The sequence below is a fragment of the Leiobunum rupestre genome, chromosome 2 (genome assembly GCF_980474605.1).
Source record: "Leiobunum rupestre chromosome 2, qqLeiRupe1.1.hap1, whole genome shotgun sequence".
NCBI lineage: Eukaryota > Metazoa > Arthropoda > Arachnida > Opiliones > Sclerosomatidae > Leiobunum > Leiobunum rupestre.
The window spans coordinates 59,025,587-59,049,671 of record NC_143385.1 but is presented as its reverse complement, the minus strand read 5'-3'; positions in this window follow the sequence as shown (position 1 = coordinate 59,049,671).

The window sequence follows — 24,085 nt, the reverse complement described above, 5'->3', positions numbered from 1 at the left end:
GTTATAGACTGAGCCATAGCTTCAGTGTTTCCGGTTTTGCACTTCCCACGTCTATTGTTAATCCACCATAATGTATTTTAAGTTAAAATGAAAGTTTAAAATAGATTTCTTATGTTGTGAAATAAACGCGTCGCTAGGTGTAACAGATTTTCGAGTTTTAATAAGAATTCAACCAACTAGGTAATTGGAACGACCATTTAGCAAACATGAGGTCTTACCGCGTATTTTATACCATAACCTTTTTTGGTTTGATATTTGAAACCCATTCTGGCTCAGGTAGTTTATATAACGAAATCAATACAGAGCATTGATTTAAAATATCTTTTTGACGTATTCTATTCTGTTTTTTTTGGAGAAAAACTAAAAATTAATATGTTTCTACGTGGTAAATTCTATAAAGTTGAAGCCTTGGTATTTTATACAATAACATGATAATAAATTGGTTTTGAGATGAATTTTTTGTGTTTAAACAATTTTATTGGTTTTTGCGATGGCTTTATAAACCTGAAACGCAAAGTGGAAATTTTTATTATTTTATTATTTATCTTTGTGTTTCAAAATGTAAATATTTTGTTAAACATCGTAAAGCTAGCGATGGGAATGAGTTAAAATAAAATTTCAAAACAATATGAAAACGATTAACATTAAATCGACACCTATACATTATTTTTCCACTTGCCTTTTTTGTTATGATTTAACACGTCTAATGCAATTTCTTATTCAATTTCTATAAGAGCTATATGTGTTGTTAATTATTTATTTAATGATGAGTAAGTTCAATGTTATTATTTAATGCTTGCATTAGAAATTTTTTAAGATCGGATGTTACATCGATCTACATGTATTATAAATAGCGACTTTCAAATCGCTGAAAAGCTTTTAAAAAATGCTCTAATGCCAGTGGTAGCTGATGAATTTGATTATAATCATGATACGATATATGTAATGAAAAATGTATAAAATTTTACAATTTTTATATTTTTTTTATATTTTTTATATTTTACTATTTTTATTAATAGTTTGTTTTTATTTTTATAAAACAAATTAGATAAAATATATGTAATCAAAAAATTGTTACTTTTGGTTTCAATTGTGGTATTGAATGTTAAAATCGTAATAAACAGTAGATTTCATTTCTGTCTGACAACTGCTCATAGTTCTGGGGTGATAATTCGGCAGCAGACCGAGACTGAGGCATTCCCCATGAGCGCATGTTTGTGAAATTAATTGATTAAATCCTTACAAGCAGATTTTGTATTTATTTGTCCGTGAAATCATATTTTTACAATGAATTTAAGATTTTTGGTTGCTATTGCAACTCCCTTCTCCGAAATTTTGACCCCGATAAATATGGACTATTTAATCGAAAAGGAATTGACGTATAGTTGGGGGTTGCTGATAACTAGCAGAATTAGTTTTCCCTTCACTTGGGATTGACCCAGAAAAAAATTTTACATAATCAGAAACGCCAGGAAAAGTTCATGGTTGCATCGGTGGTTGGTAGGTATTATTTCAGCGTGAGTGTACTCAAGGCGAATGTTGTGGATGATGCAAATAAGGCGATTGTTGAGGAAATAGAGGTGATTGTTGAGGAAATTGAGGTGATTATGGAGGAACGTGTGGCGATTGTGGTGGTGACTTTCAAGAGCTGAAGATTTTTTCCCTAGTAAACTTCCCATGTCATTGATAAGTTTTTTTGCTTCAACGTCCCGTTGTTTATTGAAGCTAGGAGGATTCAAGTGTACCTGGAGAAGAATTCGGGGGGCCACGGGAGAGACTGCTCAAAGCCTCAAACCCTTGGACATAAAACTACAACGGAGCCATCTAGTGGGGAAAATGTGAACTATGACCACGTGTTTGGTTCAGTGGCGTAGCTGACGGTCCGCAGGGCCCGCGGCGCGGGGGGGCCTCCGAGCTTCGGGGGGCCCCAATCAACCTACAAAAATCTTTAAAAATATTTTTAATAAATCGGATTCAATCTCCATTAACCTCGTTCTTAACGCAGATAATTAAAATCCAATTAACAAACAGGGCTATTTATAATAAAAATATCTTGAAAGTTGAACGATACTAACAAAAACTTCAAAATACTATTAATGTCTTTTCGACGTTTTCGTTAGTATCGTTCAAGCTATTTTGGTAACCGTCGTATTCCATGTTTATCCACGTTTTAGCAAAAAATGTAAAATCCATCTAAGCTATGGTAGCGCCAGCCGCCATGGCGGCTTAGCGACATTACAACCAGTTATATCATGTACGAATTTGCGTAAAAGGCTAGCTGATAATCGCCTGCCCGAGGGCCGACACTCTGGACACTGAAGTTTTTGGCCTTCTGAAAATTAACGAGTTAGCTATCTGTTGGCCTGTTACTGATATTGCCAGAAAATATTTACTCCGAACTTGATTATTATTCTGAAATTTATACACGAGTAACCCGACGGCGACGGGTCGGACGGGCGACTGCGAGATCTGAATCGCCAGAGGTTTGTTAGTTCTTTTATCTGTATTTTTTTATAACTACATTAATTTTACAAGCTATTGAATAGTATTGATAATATATGTTAACAAAGATTAATAATTCTGAATTAACCTTTAAAATTTTAAGACCCAGGGTTGTTGGCTTGGCTTCTTGGTTACAAAATCTTAAGTGAATTTAGTGAAACTGTAACTAAAACCTACGATTATTACTAGTAATAATAAGTATAGTTGCATAATTTTTGAGATGCAGTAGGTTGCACGACGTTAAAAGACGACATAATTTTTCGTTTAGATAATACTATTATATCGCAGATACGTAATCGATGGCAGTTTTTTATTGTTATAATTATTTGTAATTAATTACGACTACGAAACTACAAACATAGTCATAAAACTAATTATTTGGGTATTTGTTATTCAGGTATAACGGTCCTCGTTACGACGATTGTTAAACATATTTCTCAACCCCTATAAGACTGCGACGAATTGGACAACTCTAGCGCTTGTGCAATTCGTTGCAGATGACAGTTATACAACTTTACTCAATTCCTAACTGTGAAATTATGAAACGTGCTTATTCAAGTGGAGCGCAAAAGCGCAAAGAAAAGAAAGCGAAAGAAGATGAAGCAAAAAATATAGTAATAAACTTACTTCGTGGATCAATAAAACTGATAAGGCTCAAGGTAGGTTTGGTTTAATGGAATGCACATTTTATCGAGTAAATAAATAGCATATTTAAATTTTCAAATATTTTAGAAACTACCCCAACGGAAATTAATGCCACTGATATCGACACTCCTGTTAGCACGAACAAATCAGATTCTCAAGCTATTAATGTTCTACCTGTAAATACAAGCTCAGAAGCAGACGTAGATGCGGCTAGATCTACCCCCCTTGAGTCACTTAATGCTAAAACGTTTGATGCGGAGAAACCAAACGATGACAGACAGTACCAAAATGTGTATTGCAGTGTACCATACAGTGATGACCACGATGAAAAATCACTTGTCGAATGGACTGACGTTCTTTCTGATTCATCGAAATTATTGCGGACTGCCAGGCCTTTTCCTTCAGATCGAGGACACTATACAAGTTTGCAAATTCCAGGTGATGAAATAAAAAAAGAAATTATAAATTATGGTCCTTGTAAGCCGAAGGGACCATTTCCTAAGGACTCTCATAATAGAAGCTTTTCTGTAGACTATTATACGATAAAAACTAACGATTCTTCTCTAGCATTACCAAGATTATGGCTCTGCTACTCGAAGGTACTCGATAAAGCTTACTGCGAGCACTGCTGGCTCTTTGGAGACCGAACAAATCCTTCTTTCCGTTTTGAATGGATTGAAGGAATAAATGACTGGCAAGGACTTTCAAAAAAAATAAAAAAACACGCAAGTACTCAGCATCATTCTGAAGCGTCTTTAAGCTACGACATGTGGAAAAATAAAAAAACTATTGACAATTTAGTAAATACAGGATTGAAAGAAAAAGTTAATTTTTGGAAAGAAGTACTAAAACGCATATGTGACGTTATTTTGATGTTAGCCAGTTGTAATTTAGCTTTCCGTGGTCACCGTGAAGAAAAGATGAATGAGTACGATGTACATAATAGAGGTAACTTCTTATCTGTTATTGAACTTTTAGCAAAATATGATGGCGTGTTATACAGTCTTTTGAACTCGGAGCATGATAAAAGAGTAAATAATTTGAGTCCCGAAATACAAAATGAACTTATTTCTTTACTGTCGGTACAAGTTAAAAAGGATATCATTAAAGATATTCAAGAAAGTAAATTTTATTCTATAATCTTAGATACGACCCAAGATATATCAAAACAAGACCAATTAAGCGTTATTATTCAATATGTTAGCATCGAGTATGACGATGATGGCAATCTTCGCGAGCTAGTTGTTCAAGAAAGTTTTCTAGGATTTTTTCATGTTACGGATCAAAGCGCTCACGGGCTAGAAACTGAAATTTTGAAAATATTAGAGGATAACAATATATCAATCGAAAACTGCCGTGGTCAGGGGTATGATGGAGCGAGTGTAATGAGTGGTATTTATTCTGGTCTACAAACACGAATTAAAAATATACAACCAAAAGCGGCTTTCGTACACTGCATAGCCCACAACTTAAATTTAGTTTTAGAAGATTCTGTTAAATCTTTAGTGCAAATGCAAACTTATTATGAAATTCTTCAAAAGCTGTACATATTCTTTAGTGTCAGCATAAAGCGTTGGGAAATACTACTTGAAATGATGTCCGCAGATTCACTAAAATATCCCGTGTTAAAGAAACTATGTGGAACAAGATGGTCATCTAGACGTGATGCTATCTACGCTTGTCGATCAGGATTTAGGCTAATCATGAAAGCTTTAATAAAAATAAGTTTGATATCCAAAGATAAAGAAACAAGATGTGATGCAGAGGCATTATATAAACATACGAGTAGATTTGAATTTATAGTTTTTCTAGTCATGGAGTGTAAGATATTAGAGATGACAAATTTAGTGTCAAAACAGTTACAGTCAAAGAATATTGATTTATTATATGCAACAGAACTATTAAAAACAGCACTGGAAAATGTCAAGGAATTAAGAAATAATTTCGAAAGTGTTGTTAAAGAAGCTGAAGTTTTAGCTGAAAGCTGGGGAATAGACGTAGAGTTCCAAAAAAAGAGACCTAAACGATCGAAATCATTTTTCGATGAATTATCTTCACATGAAGTAATCACAGATGCGAAACATTTTTATAAAGTACACGTTTTCAACTCTCACCTAGATATAATTATTGGACAACTAAACACTCGATTCGAAGGAATTAGAGCAATAAGTCAACGATTTCGCTGTCTTTTTTCAGTAAATCTCATAAGTATGAAAGATGATGAGCTCTTGACAGCGTCACAAGAGCTGATAGGTTATTATTCTGAAGAACTATCAAGTGATTTTACACATCAGCTTTTATCGCTTCGAAACTTAATTAAAAAAAATATATGAGACAACAATCCCAACATGTCCATTAATGATCTTTTTAAATACTTGATAAAAAATCATTTATCTTTACTAAGTAACATTCCAGACGTAATTTTAGCTATAAAACTGTACATAACATTGCCTGTTTCGGTAGCCTCGGCAGAGAGATCTTTTTCTAAACTGAAAATCATAAAAAACTATTTACGCAGCACAATGACGCAAGTGCGATTATCAGCTTTAGCTATGTTAGCCATAGAATGTGAAAGAGCTAAAAATCTTGATTTCAGTTTACTCATAGAAGAGTTTGCAAATAAAAATGCCAAACGCTCGGAACGATTTCGTAGTAGCATGTAATCATTGTAATGACTAAACTAAAATATATTATGATATATTTAATGCTTGTTTTGATGTGTATAAATAAAATTTATTTTATTTAAATCAATGTTAGTCTGTTTTTTATTAAATAATATTATTGTTGTTTTCGGCTGTAGAACGTTTCACGTATTACCCTTATTAATACATTAGTTTGCTTAAGAATGTACGCCAAGAACGTCCTGTGCAACAGTTTCGTTTGTAGTTAGAGTTTGAAATTAATTATATTGATAAATTAAAAGGGGGCCTCATTGAGATTATTGCGGGGGGCCTCCGAGTTCTCAGCTACGCCACTGGTTTGGTTTAGGAACTGGATACAAAATTATATTTTTATGGCACCTAGAATCGCTACGACAGTTGTCAAAGCAACAATATTTCCCCATAATTAAATTTAAAACTTAACATTCATTGCAACTTTCTTTGAATTTATATAGTTTTCGGGCAAATTTCTTCGACGTGGCCTAAGCTAAAAACCGTTAAAGTTCGAAATACTGTCTAGCAGACGAATGTTTTGGTAACTCCTAGGTTACTTTGAAGCTTTGTAGGTGGCGCTAAAAACATTATGTCCAAGTATTTGACATACCAGGCGACAGCTGTAGCCGAGCCGCGAGGCATTGGTCGGGGGAATACAAATTTCTTCTCCAGGTACACTTGAATCCTCCTAGATTGAAGTTTCTTTCCCACTTTTCTAATTGCTCTTCCATGAATTCTTGTTACTGGGTGTTAAGTTCATCCATTATTTCTCGAAACGATTCGTTATTGTCTATCAAAATTTCTTTCAAAACTTCTTTCCTGGGTTTTTCTCAACTAAATTATCAATTACTTTTGATAATATTATGCCATCACGGGAAGTACTTGTAATCAATTATGACTTTAATTACTCGGAAAAAAAACTATGTTGAGATTTGGTTTCCTATAATCTATAATTTATGAAAAGAATTATAATCCTCAAAATTTTAAAAAAAAATATTTTTTTCGAAAAAACTGTACGATTAGTTTAAATAAATAATCCATTAAGCATATCTTCTTTATAGTTATTCGGCCAAATTTTTTTACTTTTTTCTCTTAACTGCAATGCGGATTAGTTTCGCTACTGATGCCTGTTAGAAATGAAATTTTAAGTTTAATTAAGTTAACTACATATTGGAAAATTATAAAAACGGAGATCGAGTAACAAAAAGTAATTAATAGTTACCTTGTGAAACAATAATAATAATAATAATAATAATAATCAGCTAAGCTAATAACCAACGCACCACCGTAGACCTAAGTCATCGCGCGACATTTAAAGCCTTTAATTCAGGTGGCCGGGTTACAATGCCCTTCACGCCACGCGAGCCAACAGCTCCCTTTACTCACTATAACCGTTAACTTCAACAAGTTTTTAGGGAAGGGGAAACCGAAGAGCTCGGGGAAAACCCCTTAAACAAGTGGGGAGAGAACCTGCAAACTCAACGCGGAAGGAGTGGTTCCGAGTTTTCACCCAGTGCCACAAGCTGGGATCAAACCCGGCTCCTCTTGCTGCGAGGTGAAAGTGCTAACCACTCCGCCACCCCACCTTGCGTTACCATTGGTCTCGTCCATTTCGTAGATAAACTTAAATTTAATTTTTCCAGATGAGCTGGAAAAGTTTTTATTTTTTTCAGCGTTGTAATCTACTTTAAGTTTTTTTTTGCATTTCGTGCGTTTTGTGCGCAAGTTTAATTTTTAAATCCTGACTTTTCGAAGTCAATCACGACATTTTTAAAAATTTCGGCATTTTTCTGGTGTTTTCCGTCTAGGGCTGCAATTACATTTAACTTCTTAACTATGTTTCTTATTGTTATAACTTCTTCGTTAGTAAAACTATTTGCCATAATTACTACTGATATGTTTACGAGCCCAAATTATTAGGTAAATGATTACCATTTAAGTTTCTAACCTTTCTTAAACTTCACTAAACAAATAGTAGAATTTGTTAAAGGCAAAAACCAAAATTCAGGCGGTACGACACAATGACCGGACATTGAGCGATCTTTGGACTCGGACCCCTTATTTTTGTCGTACCGATAAGATCGACCGTTTTTATCGCGCAAACCCGTTTCCATGACCGTGCAATTGCGTCGACACAGAAAGATCGACCTAAAATACGCTCATGGAAATTCCCTGATTATCTCTCTAAGATGTTCAAGGTCCCGGACGGGTATGTAGTGAATGTCTATTTTAATGAGACCCGGTAATGTGGGGTGGCTGAGTTGTTAGAACTTTAGCCTCGCAGCAAGAGGAGCCGGGTTCGATCCCAGCTAGTGCCACTGGGTGAAAATCCGGAACCACTCCTTCTGCGTAGAGTTTGTAAGTTCTCTCCCCACTGGTTAAAGGGGTTTTCCACCGAGATCTTCGGTTTCCCCTTCCCATAAAAACTTGCTGAGGTTAACGGTAATAGTAAGTGTAGGGAGCTGTTAGCTCGCGTGGCATGAAGGGCTTGCAACCACCCTCCTACGCATTGTAACCCGGCCACCTGTTACTTGATCACGCATAAGCAACATTGCTTATGTGGTCGAAGGTGGTGCCTTGGGTATTAGCTCTATTTAAAAAAAAAGAGTCACATTTGTTTGAATCGGGGGAAGAGCCGGATATTCTCGATTCAGGTAAGCTCTTATATCTCCGTTATAATGTGGAGGCACTTCATCTTATAAGAAAATAACATCGTCGTCAATTGAAATTGTCTACCATGGTTAAAATTAACGATAAAATACAATACGTTAATTTTATTTTATCGTCGTCGAACTCGTCTTCGGAATTTTCAACCATATCCATCATTAACGGTTTAATGTCATTTTGCAACCTTTCCAAGAAAACTACACCAATTAAGTTGGTAGGAATAAAACATTTTCCAACGAATTAGTTTCCTTCAATAACAGCCCATACATTTAGGTTTCGAAATGTTCAATATGAGTTTCTCGGAAAATGTGTGGTTTTTCGTTATCCCAGTAACGACAGTGATGTCGGTTCAAAGATCCGTTCCCCAAAAACGTGAATTCACCACTAAAACACTCGATTTTGAAAAAGAAAGGCTCCGTTTAAAGTTGATTATCCAAATATAAATCCCATTATTTCTTTCGGTGGTTTGGATCGTCTTCAATTCTTCATTTCTACACCTTTGATTGAAACATGGAGCTCAATGTCATCTCCACTTTTTGGTCAAACAGATCTGTTTCCATCAGTCACACTTCCAGTTTGCCAGTGTGCATGAAGTGGGAAACAAACAAAAAATTATTTTCGAAGCAAACACAAGCCCATTTAAATATTGCACCGACACTGTTTGAACCTACATATTCGTAAGGTACCTCATATTATTATATTATATCTGAAGTGGAAAATATTTTTCGCGATATCGCTACTATATAAGCTTAAAAATAGGAAGTCCTTGCAGCCAGAGTCAATGGTAGTCACAGCAATGCTAGTTTGTACTTCATAGCATTTCAAAGCATAGTAAACACTATTTTGATATTGATTTTGCTATACTTTGCTATAGCCAGGTCAGTTCTTAAATGGTATTAGCTATGCTTTGCTATAGAATTTTGGTTTATAAACTGAGCCTGCTATACTTTGCTATAGCATATGACAATAAAATTATCTGTTTGGTTTTCAAAAATTAGTTCACTATGTATAATGTACATTTATCCGATGGAATTCCTATATTTTTATACCAATAAAATTCTACTTCAGATAAAATACCTGTCAACGCATTGAAGTCATTATAGGGGTCTCTTCAACATAAAACTGTCAGTGGTGGATTGGGCACTACTCGGGCCCCTAAGCTAAGGCTTTGAAGAAACGCTTCCCGAAGATTCCTTTATTTAATTCTGGGGAGAGCTATAATTTCATCTGAGAACCGGACTGAAAACAGTTCCCAGATAACTACGGGATTACTACGAACTTAAATTAAACTTAGAGAAAATACAACCGAGCCTTTTATTTTTTATGGTTACTAAATAAATTTATTTTTATTTTCGTTTCATTTGGAAACTACTGATTTCTGCATCCGGCAGATGCTAACAACCTCGCTAGTTTAATCGAGCTTCTAGTTAGTTCTGACCAAATTTCTGACTGGCCGCTCTCGAGGTACGATCACTTTTATCATGGAAAAATAAGTAAAGGAAGATAAATGGGAGCGCGCTTCTCACCCCATCCTAAAGACGGGAGCGATAGTGGGGAAAGAAATCAGGGGTCCCGGGGTCAAATATTTGTGACATTGCTTTGAGCTACATCATTTGGGGCCCTCTTTACATAGCGAGAAAAATTATTACTAGATTTCGAATTGAATTGTTAATCCGTTCGGGAAATCATAACAATTGTGTTTAACTTCTGTTTTAGCTTTTTATATTTGAGTGCGCTATTATGGATTATAATTATCATAGCTATCACAAAATTAGAAACATAACACACCGGACAAAGCAGCTCAGTGCAAAGGTAAGCATAATTTTTAACCCCTGTACAAGGAATCATGGAATAATGTTTGTTAATCATAATTTACTATTTCAGATATTGGTTTTAATAAACAATTTTTAAAAGATAATTTACGGACTATACTTGTTAATGCGTCAAAGGTAACTTATGTTGGTAGAACAAAAGCCGTAATTGTAAGTATTAGTGAAAAATGTTGCAGAGTCTACGTCTTCAACAAGTTCCAGTACTTCTTCCATATTTCAAGTTACGTGATATTCTAATTTGATTAGTTAAGATATTATCTAGAATTTCAAATCTTAATTATTTTTGTTAGGATACGTTTGATGAAATCCAAAAAACTACTATCACCGAAGCATCGGATGACGCAATTGACCATCTTTCAATTTTTGCGGATAAATATGGACTTTTGGAAAAAAGAATTTCACTGAAAATAGGCATAAGCTGTGAATTGATACTGAATTAAAAATATATGAAGAAATCCTTCAAAAATATTGAGCCGTTTCAAGAACTGAACCAAATCCGTCAAGACGATTTTCAAAATCAAGATACTTTCGAAAACTTATTTTTAAAATGTCTAGATGGCGCGATGACAGTAGACTTGTCACATGATATTATTTACCACAATGCAACCCCCATAGTTTTCTACCCACCCTATTCCCCCATTTGTGGGAGTTGGCCTGGATACTTGTTTCTGGCTTGCCGTGTTAATTCTCTTCCCTTACTTATTCTTCCATGCTTTTATGAACATTTGTCCCTCCCCTTCTGCGGATGGAGAGTTTTTGGTGATGATGTGGCCAAATTCCCTAATACTCCAGTTCCCGGCACTTATAGGTTGATTGGCAGGGCCCGTGGGGATAGGAAATAAAAACTTAGGCCTAGGGTGGTGCCTTAGGTATTAGCCTAGCTGATTATTATTTATTAAATTACAAAACTTCCCAAACGGTTTATACACGACTTAATAAATTGCGTAAACTTGGAATAATTAGATGAACTATACGAAACTTATAAAATGACTTGTACCAAGCAATTCATTGATTACGCCGGCAAATATCTTAAAAATACTTTACGCAGAGGCTGTCTTAATGCGGTGACAAACCAATATGTGGCTTTTAAGCGCTGCGTTCCCACAAATAACCTCAAGGAAAGTCTACACGTTGACTTCAAAACATTTATAGGTAACAAGGAATTGAAAGTAAACTCAGCGGTTTTTGCTATTGTTAATCATGAACTTTCAAAGTTGTATGAGGCCAATCGAGCTTACAGAGGTAATGTAATGATTATTATAAGTGAAAATGCATTTGAGAAACATGGAATACGCCGGTATCAACAACCCGGGCTTGCCAATATTACTGAAGTTAGTTACTGGAGTAACTAAAACGTTATTAAGAAATTAAGGCCGATTTCATTTAACAACGTGAAAAAACGAAAAGCTCTCGTCTAATACCGCTTACGAAGCTTTGACATCGATCTGCGTTGAAAACCAGTTCAAAACTTATGAACCCAAAAGTAAATGCCACGTTGTAAGAAATCCAATCGATGCGGTTGAAATCTAAAAAAAAACCTGTACATTTGTATTGAATGGTGGTTTTCATAAAAATGCAGTTAGGCAGCTTCTTGGGGGGAAAATGCGCCAAGCTGCAACTTCAATGTCTTTACTGTTTCCAAAGATTCGCAGTGGTTGTACAAACCGTAGGAATGGAACTATGACTTTTCTTTTTCTGCTGCTCCAGATTCTGTTTTTTTGGGAACAGTATTTTACGGATGGCGACGAATCAGTGAATAAATTAATATTTCGTTGATAAATGAAAAAACCATAGAAATTGAATCAAACGAATTGGGTGTCAGCGTTGTTGGCGCACATCTTGTAAACAAGGAAGAATATTCTGATAATATATTGACCAATTCGAAAAAACCAAGGTCAATTGAACTTGATATAAATATTGACGATTCTTTCGCCGTGCTATCAAATTCAAGTTCGAGTCCTATCACCTTCACCAGAGTAAAAACCTGGAAGAGTTTCAAGAAAACAATAACAACGTACTTTCTGAATTAGTTATAAAGGTAAACACTCTTTAATTTGCAAATAACACTGACCTTGCTCAACCGAAGGGTTTTCGTTTAGACTCTAGGCAATCTGCTCAACAATTTTGAAAGGCATAAAAGCTACTGTCCATAGAGACAACGAACAAACTACATCGAGTTCCACGCCAGAAAGCTTCAACGTTGGCAAATCTTCCAAAGATTTAAATGTTGGAAATATTTTGGGTTTCGTAGCTGTTCAAAAATTGGTTGAATTCAAAGATTTTGAAAATTATGAGCAGACAAAGACCCTTTGACTGAAGCAACCAGTAAGCAGTTTTCTAATAGAAAACTGTAATAAAAATATAATAAAAGCGCATGTTGAAAAACAGGTTTTCCTAAAGTTATTTTCGATTTGTGGTACAGTAGGATACACGAAAATTAATTTAGAACCATTTCCGAAGGTCACGCTGCATATACAGGGTCTTTTTTTTTGCTCGGAAAAGTGTTTTTTTTCAAAAACTATTTATAGTACCGATTTCAAATTTGGAAGGTCAATTCTCTATACCGGGGGACATCAGTTTGAGAAATTTGAGCGTTTTCGGTAATGTTTTTCACCAATTTTGAAAAATTATTTTTCGACCACTAGGTGCGAGATAAAAAATTTCTATTATAAAGTTGTAGGCCGTCATCGAAAACCCTTAAAAATTGTTCACTCGACGAAAAACAATTTATTTATCAGTGAAAATTCGAGCTTGAAAAATTTACAAGTTGTTTGAAACGATAATTGAAACCGAATTACCTAATCCAGTTGAAACTTTGGTTAAAAAAACGACCGGATTTGAAAAACACGAGGCTATAGGTCAATCCTAAACATGCATTGGGTATTTAAAGGAAAACTTTGGGAGATTATTATCAGCGTTTGATAATATTTCGAACAATGCCTCGTTATTCAGTAGCTGAGCGTACCGAGATAGTTGCCATTTACTATGGAGAAGCAGCGCAAAACCTTAGAAGAGTGACTGAAATCTTCGCAGAAAGACATCCAAATGGAGCACCATCTGTAAATACAGTAAGACGAGCAATTCACGATTTCAATCAATTTGGTAACATGCAACCTAGGTTTCGCGGATTAGGTCAACCGGATTTAGACTTCGAGAACAATGTACTCGCGTACTTTGTGGCATATCCTCGTCACAGTTGCGCTAACGCCGCTGCTGATTTGGGTTGTTCTGCAAATCGTGTGTGGAAAATTCTTCGTAAGAATCGCTATCACCCATACAGAGCTACGCTCCACCAAGGATTAATTGACGGAGACCATCAAAGACGTTATGAATTTAGCAACTGGTTACTAAATGCTGTCCAAGAAGATAGACAATTTTTGCGCCATGTTTTGTTCTCCGACGAAGCGTCATTTTCTAGAGATGGGCCCTTTAATCATCAAAACAGCCATCTTTGGTCTGACATCAACCCACATTGGGGTTTTGAATATCATCACCCGGTTCAATTTGAACGGGTCAATGTTTGGGTTGGACTTGTTGGAAACTGTTTGATTGGTCCCTTTTTCCTGCCGACGAACCTCAACGGCCAAAGGTATTTACATTTTCTACAGAACGAACTGAGTGACGCAATCGACGACCTTCCATTGGCTGAAAGACGTCAGTTGTGGTTTCAGCAAGATGGCGCCCCTCCGCATTTTTCCCGGCAAGTAACTGAGCACCTCAACAACGAGTTTCCTGAAAGGTGGATAGGGAGAAATGGTCCAGTGCATTGGCCAGCAAGGTCACCTGACCTAACACCGCTGGATTATTTTCTCTGGGGATTCGTTAAAGCAAAGGTATACGCCACGCCCATTGAAACTAGGGAGGAACTCATTAGACGAATAATCAGTGCTTGCCGAGACGTCACACCAGAAATGGTAGAGAAAGCGTTTGAGAACTTAATTGTCCGCGCACAAACCTGTGTTGCAGCCAATGGTGATATTATTGAAAATGTTTTGTAAGAATTTATGTGAATAAAATATCTGCATTTAAAAACCAAACGTGTACATTTTTCAAGTGTGAAAACTCTACTACGTTTGTATTAGACTTGTTCCCTTTTCAATTATCGTTTCAAACAATCGTAATTTGGCTTCACCAACTTGTAAATTTTTCAAGCTCGAATTTTCACTGATAAATAAGTTGTTTTTCGTCGAGTGAACAATTTTTAAGGGTTTTCGATGACGGCCTACAACTTTATAATAGAAATTTTTTATCTCGCACCTAGTGGTCGAAAAATAATTTTTCAAAATTGGTGAAAAACATTACCGAAAACGCTCAAATTTCTCAAACTGATGTCCCCCGGTATAGAGAATTGACCTTCCAAATTTGAAATCGGTACTATAAATAGTTTTTGAAAAAAAACACTTTTCCGAGCAAAAAAAAAGACCCTGTATATAGCGACGAAGCAAGTGCGCTACGATATAGTCATTTTGCGTCATTTTTAAGGCGTCCCCCCAACTTCCTAACGGGATCAGGCGTAAAAATAGGGGTTTTGTGTGGTTACTATATACATAGATATCGAAACATACTTACCCCTTTTTTATTTTGGAAAGCGCGTTGCGACGCATTTCCCTCTCTCCAAATTTCCAGCACATTTTAGTCGTATTTAAATTTGTTTTTGCCAATTTCCAGCGCATTTCTTTCAACGAATTTTTGCTGTTTTTCAGCCCATACTCGAGTTATCCCAACATACTTACGAAGCCAGGGGTAGAAATACAAGCTCTCAGTGGGCACAAAATGTATTCTAATTAAGAGGTAAATGATGGTTTTTTAGGATTACATTATTTTACGAGAGATAAGTGTGTTTTGATCCAACGGGACCAGGGATAAAAAAGGCCTTTGGGTGGGGACCAAATATATTATATTTTAGAGATTAATTAGTGTTTTGTTAGGGTATTTACGTTATTAAGAAGTTTTTTATCGCAACATACACTACAGTAACTGTATTTTACAACTTAGAGGAGCTTTAAAAATAATTTAAAAAATGCCTGCATTCGGCAAGATCATTCTGTGTTCGGAAGGTACAATATTGGAATTCGGTTTCGAAAAGGTGTATTTTTCATTCATGCGGATATGCACCTAATGTACGGTTGGCATAGGGGAGATGGCGCAGAAGCTCGAAGGTTGTACCAGGCGCAGTTTCCCCGCAAGAAGGGTTCCAGATCGTCGCACGTTAAGATCAGATTAAAATAATTTATTAATAGTCTTTTCCTCGACATTATTTCAACACCCGTAGGTATTTACCATTATCCAAGACGATCCTGGGAGAAGTACTAGACAAATTGCTCAGCAATTGGGTGTAAAACATTCTATGGTCTGGCGTATTTTACATTGGCATTTAATCTAAACGTCTAGTGTGTCATTATCGTCGATCATTTAGTTGGACCTTATTTTTAACCGCCTAGACTAAATGGTCAAGCTAACGTTTTCTTCAGGAAAATTTACCCGAGTTACTTGAAGACGTGCCGTTAGGAACTAGACGATGAATGTGGTTCTTAGTTCTTACATGACGGAGCACCAGCTCATTTCAGTCGAGATGTAAGAGCTCACCTGGATACGACGTTCTACTTTAGGTGGATAGAACGAGGTAGATGAGTTGCGCGGCTGGCCTAATCTCCCGATAGAAACCCGCGCGATCTTTTAGAAAGACTAAAGCCTAGTTCCCACTTGGCAAATTTTCGAGACGAATAAAATTTCCGCGCAACGAAAAAAGATGCGGGTTTTCGGTCGCTGGGGAAGCGGTTCTCACTTTAGAGCGAAAATTTGAAAACGCTGAAAACAACTCGTGCGGGTTTTTAGTAATGTTTTAGGCCTAACATAAAACATCAGTTCAAAATGAACCAAATGGATGTTCCTGTTGATAATTTCAATAAATAAACGATTCTACTCGTGAGATAATTTCCATTACTTCAGTATCTTGGTCAAGTTGGCTGAGCCGCTTTTCTAAAGACCTAGGCTTAATAAGTGACGGACGGGAGCGGAATAGATCGAGGGAACGCGTTTTCTGATTGGCTGAAGCTTTTTATCGCCAAGGTGTGGACGTCAAAAAATAGAACATTCGCTAAATATCACGGAGACGCGAATCTTATTCGCGAGCGTCAATTTTCCGCGCGAAAATTGTTTTTTTTTCGCTAAGTGGGAACTAGGCTGTAGTGTACAAAACCGACGTTTAGGACCTGCAACAACTCATCATTGAAGAGTGTGAGACAATTCTAAACAAGGCGGAAATTTTGTCCAGATTTCGTGAAGCATTCATTTGACGGGCCCATGCATGTATTCGAGCGTTGGTCATTTTGAACAATTCCAGTATAATTGTTGTTAATTGTGTTTTAAATCATATTAATTTTATAATAAATTTTGGAAATTAACTGGTTAAAGGAGTTATAAACTTTATTATAATTATTTTTGACAAAGTATTACGCATTTGTCCAAACAATTAACCCATTTTCGAGGTATCCGATAAATGTGGGCTTTGGAAAGGTACAAAATGTATTTTATTTTAAATATAATATTTAAAGTATTTTTCATTTTTATTAGCTAGCGGCTAAAATAGGGTTTCATTTTTCTTAAATGAAACTTTTAAGATAAGTGTTAAAGTTTAATGGTTTCGATCCATTGAAATATTTTACCATTATGTCATGAAAGACAAAATTTTAATTGTTCATCGGTTGGTGCTTTTCTTTGATTCAATGGGCTTCGATGGTCGTTGGCCTATCGGGCCCGACCTTCTGATTTGGCTTTGAGATCGTATTTTTCTCAGAAATTCTAATATGTAGAGTTTTTAAAATTTCAGGATAAACGTATGACGAAGGGAACATACTTCTTTCAGAAAATGTTTAAAAGATATTCATGTTTTCAAAAACAAATTTTGACCGATTGGTGATAAACGAAAACTTCAAAAATAAGTTGAGAAGCATAGTTAAAAACATAACAATATTCTAAGTCTAGAAACAGAGGCAATAGAATCTGAAACTAAACATTAAAAACAATTTAAAGGAACATGGCATAAAATTTCAATGAGAGACTATGAGAGATTGTTTGTAGTTTCATTTATTTTCATATATTTTACTAAAAAGCCATTTTCTTCTCTAAAGGTTTCAAGAATAGAGCGCTCTATAAAATCGGTGTGGTGTGCTTTCCCCCTTTTTAGTTCGGAGGAGGTGAAGGTTTGGCCGGTTTTTCGTGTGAGAGAAAACTATTTATCTGGCAAACCCTTAAGAAATTGAGAGCAGTCGATTTTTAGGAGTAGCGTAGTTGCTAGCGTAGGCTTCATTAATTTCCTCCTACCACTCCTAAAAGGTACGTCTCTTAAATATTCATATAAAGACAGGGCATAAGCCGAATTCTCTTAAACCAAAGAATAACAAAAGTAGTTAGTCCTGCTGAACTAGCTCTATAGTCTGTTTGAAACGTTTGGCCGGTTTTGGGCCGATTTTATAGAACGCTCTATTAAAGCAATATATATTTTATATTTATAAATGCTAGTTTCGAATCAAGACCAAACTATCTGCAAAATTTTATAAAAATCGCTTGACCAAAAATTAGGTGAGTTCACGTGGAATAACCCTTCACATACCGTTCATCTTGGAAGCATGGCTATTTTTTGGATTGAAGGCTTAACGACCTAAAGGGCAATATATTAAAATGCATATATCCATTAAATTACCTGCAAGTTATTTTTATTTTTAAGATAGGAAATTTATTAACGAATATTTAAAAGGTTCGTTTTCAACTAGAAATGGTGATGTATTTATTTAATTGGAATTTACGAAAAAAAAGGAAAGAAAAAAAACAACAAAAAAAAGATAGAGGTGGACCAAATTGTATTCAAAACCGCTGATACCTTTTTATTGTATTTTGATTTTGGTTTTTTGCCTAAGAAACAGGGTGTAATAAGTGTATGCACTTTGAATTTAATGTTAAATTAACTCCTTTTATTACGATTATTGCTCTATGAATTGTACCACTTAATATATGTATTTGACCGCATTCGGTAAGAGCTGGTTATGAGTGGTTTTGAATGCGATTCTTTGTTGCAACGTTGCTTAAAACCAACTTTGAATATTCGCGAAAAACATTAGCAGCTTTTCCACATTCATACCTTGCAGGTTATCAACCGTACATATTCATAATAATAATATTTTGTTCTGCTAGGCATTTATGTCTATATCCCAGAAAAAAAACAAAATATGGTTCTACGATGAACGCTTTGCAAAATATAAAGCGAACGTCATAAAACAGGTGATTTTTTCGTTCATATTTCTCACACGCTAGATATCAAGAAACACCGGTCTACGTTCTAAGTTCAAACCTTAATTTCAAAAATTTCCTAATTTTTTCGTGAACTTTTCTACAATGCCTGGACTAAGAGGAAAAGGTTTTTATGAGCGATACTAAATGACGCTGTAAAATTGGGAATAAGCTATGTTTTCATTTGATAAATGAGCTATTTAGTTCGTCATGAGAGTAAATCAGCCATTGGATACAGGGGGTTTAAAGGAGTACAGAGGGGTTTGGGACGCCTGCGAGTTTTTGAGTTATTTTTCAGGGAAAAGGGCACCACGGAAATTCTCGCATGGGAAAAGGGGAGGGGAGTACCACGGGTCCACGGTAACTATCGCATGGGACAAAGGGGAGGGGGTCCCGCGGTTATTATCCCATGGGAGAAGGGTTGAGGGAGAACCACGCTAATAATAACATGGGGAAAAGGGTGGAGGGGATACCACGGTAGTTATCACATGGGAAAAGGGGGAGGCGGCTTTACTGCGGTGGTTCGAATATGGGGAAAAGGGTGCCTCGAAACACACCACTAGCTGAGGGCCCGCCTGTAAGGCCGGCTTCTCAGCCAGTTTCATTATATGGACCGTGATTCCTAGCCTTAAAACGAAATTGCGTCAAACCATGTCGAATTTCTTTTTTACAGTTTAGAAAGGTTAGTAGGAATTCTTGGGAAATTGTGTACTCTGACTAAAAGTTACAAATCCCAAATTAATTTCATAAAAATGTGGCTATAGCGTAATCCGATGTTGCATGTGAAAATGTCATCTATTTTTCTCGCGCTCCCTTGGGAGATTTTCGGTTACTATAATTTAGAAAATAATTTTATTTCTATGTACGCCTGTTAAACTTCTGGATAGCTGATACTAAGAGCTCTATAAATATCATGATTTTTAAATTTCCATTTTCTAAAGGGCATGCGAGCTTCAACCTGAACTGCGCTACAGTCTTGTTCCTTTTCTGGTCGCCGAGTTATTTTTTCTTACTCGAAACTTACAAGGCTAGAATGCCTTCGAATTTCGTTTCCAGCGAGAGTTGCAACGTCAACACAATCATAAATCTTGCTTAGAGAAAGTTTAGTCCCAGGGTTTAAAAAACCCGAGTTTAAAAAAAACCCAGTCCATGGGGCTTTTTTGGATTTTATTGGGTTTTCCCTAAAATGATACCCTAAATCGATGATTTACTTCATTTTTAATTTTTATTTTCAATTTAACACTACTTATTTCTCGCCCTTATTCTTATCTTTCGTAGACGTAAAGTATCGTCTGCTCCATGTTCTGCTACATATTGATGGAAAGTTGCAGAAGTTTAAAACTTACTGTTTAGTTAACACTGTTAACTTGTTACTGTTAGATTAGTGTTTACCAAAACACTGGTAATGTATTTTGTGTAAATACGTTTTATTAAAAAGCCAAGTTTTTAAAATATTAAATAATTTAAAGAATTAAAGTTTAATTCTTTAAATTCTTTATAGTTTAATATAGTTTAATTTAATAAACTATAAATTTAAACTTTTTTCGTCATTTTTGAAACTTTTTAAGGTGGGTTTTTTTAAGTTTGCTTTATTGTGGGTTTTTTAAGGTGGGTCCAACCCAAAAAACCCGTGGGTTTTTTTGTGGGTTTTTTAAATTCGAACCCTGTTCGGTCCAGTGTGTAAAAAATGTGACTGGGACAAACTATAAGAAGTATGAAATAACTTCTTACGCTGATTAGACTATTAAATCTGTGTACGATAGTGTTATAAATATTTCACTGAAAACGTATTCGCAGACGGTCGTCTTTACAGAAAGGAAAGCTTACTGAAAGGGAAAGCGTGCAAAAAGAAAAAAGTGACGATGCTCGTTATAGAATAAACACCAGCTAACTTTTTCTTAAAATGTTTTGGTAATCATGTAAAGATACATGATGGCAACCTCTATGTTGAAAAAGATTCGTTAAGTTGATTTAACTGAAATGCACTCGTTTTCTAACTTTTGTTTTACACTAGTATTCACAAACAACAAGAAAATATATTACACGATGTATTACTGCAATTCTATAATGGCCCTATGAGAGTTCAGTGCTAGTTTACTATTTCGTTGTCCCTGTTGTAACAAAAAAAATGCTTGAGGGCCATTTTAAAGAATGCTATAGATAATTTGTACAACTTGTGTAAACAACTTTGAATTCTCGGACACGCTCGATTTTAGAGGCCTCTTAAATTTCGATTGAATGCCAATCTAAACACAAATATTTTAGAGAATACTGATTTAAATCCTTAGTGGCTAAAATTGAAATCGTTTTAAAAATCTTATTTTAATCACATAATTGAACAGCTTTAGCGGCTCGTGTCACCGTACAATAAAAATTTAAGACACTTATTTTTTGGTTCTTATAGATCCCCTCCCTTAACACAATTTAACGATTTTTTAAATGACTTTGAAAATGTTCTAAAAAATATAAGTAATATTAAAAGTAAAAAATCTTATTAGGCGACATCAATGTTAAATTCAATGATCCAAATAAACCAGAATTCAATTGAACTATGGTATCCAGAATTATGTAACAAATTTTACTAGGGTAACCGAAAACTCGGCAAAAATAATTGAGGTTGCACTTGCTAATATACCATTAAAAATTGAGGCTCAATGGAGGTATAAGTGTGATCAAAATATTTTTGGGCGTTTACTTGAAATTACTCTTAAACTAAAAATAGCACCCTCTTAAGAATTGGTACCATTAATACGGCCACTTTATCCTACACAACCACGCAATCAAATATAATATCAATTAAATAGTGATATAAATATTAATTATTTAATTTAACTCTGTTACTGATTACACTTACCCCCAAAATGCGGGGCAAGTGTGATAGGGAGGTTGGTTAATTGTGATCTTGTGCAATCCTTGACCAATCGCAATGAAATTGCATACAGCGGATAAATATGGTGTCCCAATAAAGCTTCATTTTTTTCGTAGCTGTAAAATAATATTTTCGTGTGGTCACGCTTACCCCGCACCGCAAATTTTGAGAGACTTTTTTCAGATTTAATTTTGAAAACCTCAAAATATTAGCAAAAACATCAAATTTTCCTAGCGGGTAAAAGGTTAAGCAGACTACAAAATACCAAAATGTCAGTTAGAAAAAAAATTACAGAACTTTTCTTTTGGGCATAAAATCTCTAAACACGAATAAAAGAGTATAACATTTTTTCGATTGAATTTTTTAAAAACTAAATTTAATTTAAATTAATATTGACAAAATGTGTACAATTAAGTATATTTCAATATTCGTTCACCAATCATTTTGTTATAATAATGTTCGGAGAAATAACAATGGGTGATCACACTTAATTAAATTGACCCTAACTGATCATTTCCCAGTTCTGATAGACTATGAATTTGAAACTAATTTTTAACCAAAAAATCCAGCGAATCTAATTTAACCGTTAGAAGGATTAATAAGGAGAACGGTTTCCTCTTCGAAGAAAAAATAAAAGCACAAAACTGGACTTCATTATATAAATACTCAGATGCTAATGTAGCCTTTGATTACTTTTTGATATTATAAAAAAATATTATAAAGATTCCTTTCAATTAATACGAATTAAAACAAAACAATTAGGGACAAAAAACCTTGGTTTCATGAAAACCTAAAAAATTAATAAGGCATAAGAATAAATTGAAAAAAATAGCTAAAATCCATCCAACAGATAAAAATGTCAACGCGGATAAAATATTCAGAAATATTGTTACTAAAATAATTAAGATTACAAAGGAACGGTACTATAAGAGCCAACTAGGAAATACTGTATCTCTAGCAATCCAAAACAAGCTTGGAAATTAATTGATAAGATAATCCCCAAAAAATATCACAAGATAAGAACTTACCCCAGATAAAAATAGAAACGATTTAAATAAATTCACAAAAATTTTCTGTGATCCTATTAAATATTTAAATCTTACAAAAAAAACTATATATCGAGCAACACTTGTTTAGATGATAAAAACTGTTCGTTAATGGCTGCATGGGAAACAGAACGTAAAGAAGCTATAAATGGTATCGATTCGTTAAACACTAATTCAGCTCCAGGTTTAGACAAAATATTGCCAAAAACTATTAAAGGTGTAAAATAAATCATTTTAGTTCCTCTATCTTTTTTACTCAATTTATCATTTATCGAGAAAAACTTGAAGATACGTTGTTAACTTTAATATACAAAAATGGTGACCCGGACGAACCAAAGAACTATCGTCCTATTGCACGGTTTTTATATTCGTCTTAAACATTTCTGTCTAAAATTCAAATTGATTTTTAACCAACAGCATGGGTTTATATCCCAAACAAGTTGGCAAGCCACAATTTACCTCTCCTCGGAAGAATTGTCCCTACTGGTATTAATTTCTCGAGATGACCCTTAAAGATATATCTCCGCAATTCAGAGTTATTTACTAAAAACGTAATCCTGGTTCTATCCCTCCCGGTATAAAAATTTAATTATAATTAAAATAATTGAGACGAAATAACCGATTTAAATTTATTCAGATTATTACAAATAAAGTAGTTACAACAGCGAGTTAGACGTACTAAAGCAATGCACAATTGAATTTAACCCTATTTACAGAACAAGTTTATCAGTTGAATATAATACGAAGCAAATTTTAATGAAAGAAATATCTACAGAGGGTATTTGTATTTTTCTCGCTTACGAAATAGTTGCCGCATCTTTAATGCTCATTTTATTTCAACACTCGCCCTTGATGAAGATACCGTAGAATAGCTATATTCGACATCTGGTAGTGGACGACTCGTAGACTTCCTGTTGACGTTGTGACATACCGTGCAATTTCCAATATCATATAATGACTCGCACACCCAGGAAATCAATGACTGCATTAGGAATCGTAGATATCCAAATATCAACACCAATAAAAATGTATTAACAAGAAGCGAAAAACTTACCATTCACAAAGCACAGAAAGCCACTTGACTAAACGTCAGCTCGTATATCAATAAATGACCGTAGACGGAATAGTTAGAGCTCTTTATAAATAAAAACAAACGAACCCAATTGATGAACTGCATGAAACATCTTAATCAGTCGAGAACTTTGAAATTTAACTGGACCGACGGAAACCTTCCAGGTTTTTGCTCTCTCGTCAAGCATCCCAGGCCTTGCTCTCCGACTCAACTCGTCTGGTCAGATTTTCAACTCTCTCTTTTTTGTCAAGTCTCCTGCTTTTGATCGCCAAGATCATCCGGGCACATTGGGTCATGAGTCGGTCATACCAATCGCTGACCGTGGGATGTTTTGCGTAACCAATCCGAACATCGAAAGAGGTTTCAACTAGAAGGTTAAATTTATGACGGGATGCTGAATAATTTAGGAGGTAAAGTTGATAAAATATTATTTTTAGGTTTTACGATGGGTCTTCGTAGATGATACCGCGAAAGGCTTTATGGCATATATCTATCGGTGTTGGTCCATTTGA